This window comes from Melampsora larici-populina (assembly GCF_000204055.1).
Source record: "Melampsora larici-populina 98AG31 unplaced genomic scaffold MELLAscaffold_94, whole genome shotgun sequence".
NCBI lineage: Eukaryota > Fungi > Basidiomycota > Pucciniomycetes > Pucciniales > Melampsoraceae > Melampsora > Melampsora laricis-populina.
Genome location: NW_006768858.1, coordinates 84,016 through 91,489, shown reverse-complemented (window position 1 = coordinate 91,489; position 7,474 = coordinate 84,016).

The window sequence follows — 7,474 nt, the reverse complement described above, 5'->3', positions numbered from 1 at the left end:
ACTCCAACAATCCTCAATAATTGTCAACAGCCCCCAAAAACCTTCAAAAACCTTCAAAAATCAACAGAAATCCTCCAATGAGACCATATGATGTCATGAATATTATTGTTTGTAATGATACAAGGCGTTAATTTGATCAATTGATGTTTAAAAATGATGAACAGATTGTCTTATGATGAATACACGTGATTTTTTTCTAATATTCATAGCTGAAATCCATTTTTGGAATTACGAATTTTTTGTCAAGTTGTTCAATTTTGGATTACTATAGCTCATTTGATAGCCGGCGTGATACTGATCATTTATCACCCCCATATGACCTATTTCCAATGGGTGATGAATAAGCTATTGAGTTGTAAAGATTGAGAAAATAAGCTTTTGTCATGTAAATGTTATATGTAACCACCAAATTCAAAATTCACTTCATTTTTTTTGTTTCCTTATAACTTGTTTACTACACCTCCGTTACTAATGATTTAAAGGTTGTACATTATGAAAACAATGATTCTGCGTTGAATGAATTATTACTTATCATGTTCTGACAAGTCGTGACATATGTAATTCACTGAAAACCTCAATTTTTGATGAATTTTGACCATTTTCACATCTAATAATGATTTTTCTTCTATCAAAAGATCATCCCACATCATGCCAATCAACCGAATAACTTTAAAATCCTTCTAACAAACTCTTGCCACAATCAATCCTTCAATGTCATCACTACACAGGAATTAATACCATAGTACCCTTTTTCAAAATACCCCTTTTCTTGAATGATTTCACACCTCCCTTATCAATCCTCGTGATTAAAGTTGTTGATGACTAATGTTGTACTTCTCTTTCATAATAAAACCTTCCTGAACCAATAACTCTTATAATAATAACCTAAAAACCATTTTCCAACTCTCCATACCCATATTTTCAAAATTTCCTTCAAATTTTCCAATGTGATCCTTCTTCTTTCATTCTTTTCATAACAGTTTCCATTCTTCAAATCTAAACTAAATTTTCTTCTTCTTCCAATTCCTTCTTACTAATTCTTTTAATTCAATTTTCACTCTTATACTATTTTTATTGATCTTTTTGAATTTTTCTTTTCTCTTCAATGTTCTTATCAAATGAATATGCAAATATATGATTAAAAAGATAGTTAAACGATGATTATAAATCAACTTTGAGACCCTTGATGACTAATAACTCCAACAATAACTTTGCCTTTGACTAAAAATACAAATTTTCCAATAATTTTTCAATTTTTTGCTCAAGTAGAGATCTTGCTCACCACATTGCACACACAGATTCCTCAATTTCCCCTCGAAAGAGGCCCCTTGTATATCTTATCCTAACTACAACCCTTCCCTCCTGTTTGCTCAGACCGACTCCAACCAATCTTTGGCTCATCCCACACTACCCAATTCATTTCTTTGACTTCATATTGACTTATGAATTCACAGTGAGTCAATCATTTGTTTCTTTTACATAACTCTTCTATTATCATACTAACTAGTTTGAAAAACTGTCTCCTTTTTGATTCCTTCCTATTTAGTTTTAGTTTGACTTCTCCTAGCTTGTTATCAATTCATTGATTCAATATTAATACTCAACTTCCAACCAATATTGAACTAGTAAGTCATTCCTGATCCATTCTTTTTTTTCTTATCTCCTTCCCTCATACTAATCTTAACCTGCTCTTTCCCCAATTCCCCATCTTATCTTTCATTGTATTAGATTTTGATTTGAACTTCCTTTGGTTTGTTTGTAAGTTCATTTCCTTCTATTCTTTTGAATTACTGAAACTGTCATCACCAACTGCTCTTCTTCACCTTCTTAGGTTTGTTTTCTGATTTTGATTTTTTTCACCTCCAGCTTTAATCTTTCACTATCCAGATTGGGTGGGGGGCTCCGCCTCATAAGAAGTTCTCATCTAAGATGAATCCTAGAATGTGGTAGCATATTTCGGCTCAATCATCACTTAAGCATGAAAGCTTTGTTTGTGAAAATTCTTTGGATGAGGATGCGGCAGTATCTATTAGGGCAGTTCAAGTTTGAGTTTTTAAGGCAATTTTACGTTTTACAACATGATTGTTGTCCTTAAAAAAACTTTTATTTTGAGACCTCTGAGCCACCTTGAGAGGTGGCTTGCAGACTTATAAATTATAAGATGACTTATAATTTTATACGTCTTCTGGCTCAAACGCGAAAAAACCGGTGAGAGCCGGTGGTAAGAGAACAGAGGTGCAAAAAAAAGAGAAAACCACCGTACCTTAGGTTTCACCACATGTCACCCACTTTTACCCTCTTTTACCCGCTCAATCACCTGCTTTCACCCTCTTTCACCCTCTTTCACCCTCTCACCCATCACCCCTTTCCCTCCATCATCCATCTCATCCTCAAGTTCTCACCCGCTCAATCACCAATTTCTCATTGGTCTCACCCATCACTCAACTAGCTACTTACTTTTCATTTGAAAATATTATCCTAATCAACTTCATTTGACTCTCTCTCCTTAGTTTTCAAGTTCATCCAATTTGATTCATCATAGATCTCATCCAAAAAATCAATTCAAATCCAAGCTCTTATCTCTTTTGATTTCATTTGACTCTTATCTCAAATGTCAGCCCTGAGTACTGAACCATAGTACCATAGGCTGACAAATAACAATAAGAAAACATTAAAAAACAATAATTACAACTCAGACTCAGTTTCAAGAGTCAAATTACATATGAATTAACATATGTAACACATGTAGAACTTATGTAAAAGACTGTGTGAGTACACGACTTTACATTTCCTGAAAGATTACATACATTACACACATGTAACATGTATGTAACCAAGTAGATAGGTCAATATTAATATGTAGTATAAACCTAACCTTGGAACCACAAATTGTGCGCATAGGATTTTCAAACTTCAGACTATAAAAACCTTGAATATGCGAAATTCAGAATCATCATCACATTACATCTTTAACATTTTTATTATACAATAAAACCTCATCACCAACTAGATTATAAGCTTTCAGTAAAGTGAAACTTTACTATCTTATTTGTGATTGTTATCTTTGTCTTGTGGTTCCTATTTCCCAATTTACTGTGACTGGTCTTAGTCACAGTTTTGTAATAGTTGTTGAGTACCATTCGTAGAATCAAACTATAAAGGAGGTAGTCCTTAAGTGCTGCTTGATCTGATTCGGGATTTACTCAGATCAAGAGACTTCAAACCTGCATAGTACCTCTATTAGTCAGAGTGTAAAGTACTAAAACACTATAAAAGGAATTGGTGTTCTTAATCAATTTATTTCTAGCAGAAAGATAATTGATTAAGTGTAAGTCACTGAAGATTCAGTGCACAGTTTCTAATATTTATAATAGTAAAAACCTCACCCAAATCCCTGAAAAAGCCTTTCTTTGAAGGTCCTCTAACGGCAGTCTATACTTGTTTGTTACAATTATAGAGCCTGAACCTTATTTCTCCGCCTTTAAACCTTGTAGATCATAATCCCTACAAGTTTATACATTTTCCTTAGTGATTTGCTAGCCTAAAAGAAGCTAGTGGCTCACATCAAATCAACTCTTATCTCAATTTGACTCTTATCTCAATTTGACTCTTATCTCAAATCGACTCTTATCTCAATTTGACTCTAATCTCAAATCGACTCTTATCTCAATTTGACTCTTATCTCTTTTGATTTCATTTGACTCTTCTTTGAATTCATTGAATTGAATCAACCTCAAGCTTTTATTCTCATTGATTGATTGGAGTATCTCCCTACTTTTCAAATTCATTCTCAAGAATCCAAATCTATCCGATTTGAATCAATCAAATCAACCTCAAGATTTTATTCTCATTGATTGATTGGACTATCTCCTTACTTTTCAATTCAAATTCATTCAAGCTTCAAAAATCAAAATCAATCAATTTTGAAATTGATTGACTCAATCTCAAAATCAAAACCAAAACCAATTTCTTCATTCTGATCAAAATCAGAAGTTCCAAATCATTTGACTCAATCAACTTCAAAATCAAAACCAATTTATTCATCACTCTGAGATTGTTATTTTTGACTTTAAATTAATTTTTGGAAGCAATCACTGCCAGCATTAAAGAGGTTCCCAGTTGGGAATATGGGTTGTAGGGATCAGACCGCCATTGTGATATATGTAGTCACAAAGGCTGTCTGTTTCCTACGACCCATATTCCCATCTGGGAACCTCTTTAATGCTGGCAGTGAATGCAGGTTGAGGTGAGCTTATCTTTTGTTACAATTTTATTCTCCACCTGTCTACAACTATAGCTGACAATAAACAATCCTCCTAGCCAACCCGCAGACCTCGCAGAACCAAAGTCCAGCTTGCGCAAGATCTTATTGCTAGTGGACGTACAGGCAAGGGCAAGGCTACTGCTGCAGAAGTTTGCCAATTGCTTGTAGCCAGCAAAGCTCGTGGTCAGCCGGCTGAAGGATCAACATCTCAAAATGCTCCAAATCCTAATGAGAAAACTTGCCGCAAACCCCCATCCCAGCCGCCTCAGTCTTCAGGAGCACCTAAATCAGGTTACATCAACCCAAACTTGAATTTGCTCGCCTGGGAAGAGATCATCAATCATTGAAGTCGTCCCAACTTCCAGAATGCACTTTTTGGTGGTGGGAGTAAAACCAAAGTTGTTGGACAGGGAGCAAAGGAGTTATGCAACAACCTAGCAAGTCACATCAACGACAATTTCAATTGGCGCAATAACAGTACTAACATGCGACTCACTGGACGTGTAATCCAGCTGCGAATCATCCGATACAAAGGCAAGTATATGGACACAAAGCGGAAAAGTTTAGATGTTGGTTTTGGAACAACCAATGCGGAACATGTACATGGAATTGGACCAGGAGAAAAACTCGAGATGATGTGCCCTTTGTATTCAAAGATGGATGAGATTTTTAAGGACAAGGATAATGTCAATCCTTTTGGTATATTGGACAGTGGTTTGATTGAAGAAGAGGATGAAGAATAAGAAGACAAAAAGTTAGAAGAATTAGAAGATGAGGAAAAATTAGAAGAATCAGAAGATGAAAACTTAGATGTCAAGCCTCAAATTGGTTTCTTTGGCGCTAAAGAAATTGTCATTTCTGATTCTGACTCCAATCACGGTAAAGCCAGAGATGCCAGTGCCAGTGACTATCTGCCTCTGGTTTTAACTCCCCCTCTCAATTCACGGATTTGATCAACTCCTAAGACTCAGAACGTCAAACCGGTCAGCAAGGCATCTGAAGTCTTGACTTCAACCAGTGTTAGCCGCACTCAACGTAAACGGGCAACACCAGCTGTACGCAAGAATTGCCAAACCAAAAAACTTACATCTGCCAAACTTGCCTTAGTTGATTCTGAAGCAACGCCGGACCAGCTGCGCTTTGCTGCGCTTCAGAGGGGGCAGCGGTACGCGCAGCGGATTCCCGCTGCTCCAAATATCTTGAGTGAGCAGCAAACCGGGCATCAGCGCAGCTTTTGCACACTGCTCAAAAATCTTGCCAATGGCAGCGCTACAATAGGGATTGGGCGAAATTTCGACCAACCGGTTTCCAAAAGCAATTCAATTGCAGTTCAAAGATTTAGGAATGCTTTCGAGATCACTCAAAAGCAATACCAAAGCCACTCATAACCAACCAACCTTTTGGTCCGTCTTTTCGCTTTGCAAAAATACAGACTGGTACAAAGTGCTTCTTCAGAAGTCCAAACCTTCACCTGTTCAAAAGTCTTACAGGGAAAATTGATTTGTGCCGCTGGGCTTGTAAGTACAAGCCATGCAAACACGCCTTTTGCACCTTTCACTGATCCCCAACCCTTCTCTTCAGGCAAAAGGTTGCCTGGGTATTGCCCAAACACTCTCGGCTCTGAGCTCAGATCCGTAACAGATGTGTGAAACCCATAAAACTTGCTCTCCATCATCTTTGACTGCTTTCTCCAGGCTTCTCAGAGGCGCAAAACCGGTTGGTCGAAATATCGCCCAACCCCTATTCAAATGCGCCGCTGCGCTTTTGAAGCGCGGTCAGCGTTGAGAATCCCGGCCAATTTTTTTTTCTTCAATAGTCAGAGACTTATAATTAAACAAGTATAAAGGTTAATTATAATAAAAGAATGTAATGAAGTTTTAAAAAAATGGAATGAATGAAAGACAAGATTTTAAAGACAATAGAAAAAAGTGAAAAGGGCCAAACCGAAAAAAACAAAATAAAGAAGTGATTCAAGCACCAGAACTTTGTGACATATAGTGCACCTTCACATAGCCACTGTACTCGGACATCTTACACGCTTCCATCAACTTCATGAACTCTGGGCCCAGAGAGACCCCCTCACGAAGCCAGATAAGAGTCAAGACTTCCCTTTCGATAGTGATTGAAGCTAGGCTTCCTCGACCTGCAGCACAAACATCCGCTGCAGCCGAAAAAATCCTTTTGGGTGCAGCAGACGAACCAGAGCAAGCAAGATAGTCCATGGCCATGGTGGCAACAATTGGGTATCGATTGTTATGAAGCTACAAATTCAAATGAAAGTATCATAATCAGCCTTGATTTGATAAAATAAATGAAATTCAATGAAATACCTACCTGCCACCATCTCAGGGCCGAGTTAGGATCTCTAAGATCATACTCCAGAGCCTTCATATGGTCGCGACCACCCAGGTAGTCTCGAAGTTGATTATCATCACCAATTTCTTCTTCTTGCATATCATTATAAACTGCAAAGATTGAAGGCTGAACTTCTTCAGCTGTTTCTGATTGAATATTACTTTGAGTGTTTGTTTGTTTATTGTTCTTCGCAAATGCAGCTTGATACTTTTTAAAATGGTCATTAAAGAGAGACTCGGCTTGGATTGAGATCGCTGCAGTTGAGCCAAAGAAGGTGTGGAAGAACCGTAGGCGAAATTCTGGATGAAGTAGACAGGCCATGATCAAGGTCTCGCAGTTCAGAGCTTCTTCCAATATCTGTTGTGTCTTTTCAAGCATTGCAGCAATCATCGGGTACATTGCATCGGCTGTATCAAGTTTTTGAGATCGCGCCAGCAAGGTAGCCTTAAGCTCCACGTACTCTGCAATCACCATGCAACCGGTGGGCTTATGTCCCTCCATCCGTTTGGTCATGTCAAGAAACAGCTGAAATGGTCCAATCAAAAACATCAGATCTCTTACAAAGACATGGACCCCATGTTGAAAAACTTACTTTAAGCTCCGAGTTTAAATTTCAAATTTGAGCCCATTCTGAAGGTGCCACAGTCAACTCATGGAAATACCCGTATGGTTTACCATTCTTGCGAGGTCTTTGGTTTTTGGTGTGAATGCGAGCCAGGTCATCCTTGAGCAGTTGATCGATGACCTGTCACTCCAAAGTATGTCAATCCTGTGAAGATGAAATGAAAAGAAAAGAAACCACAAACTTACGTCACGAGCCATCCAAGCCTTATGACGGCTTATGTATTTTCTATT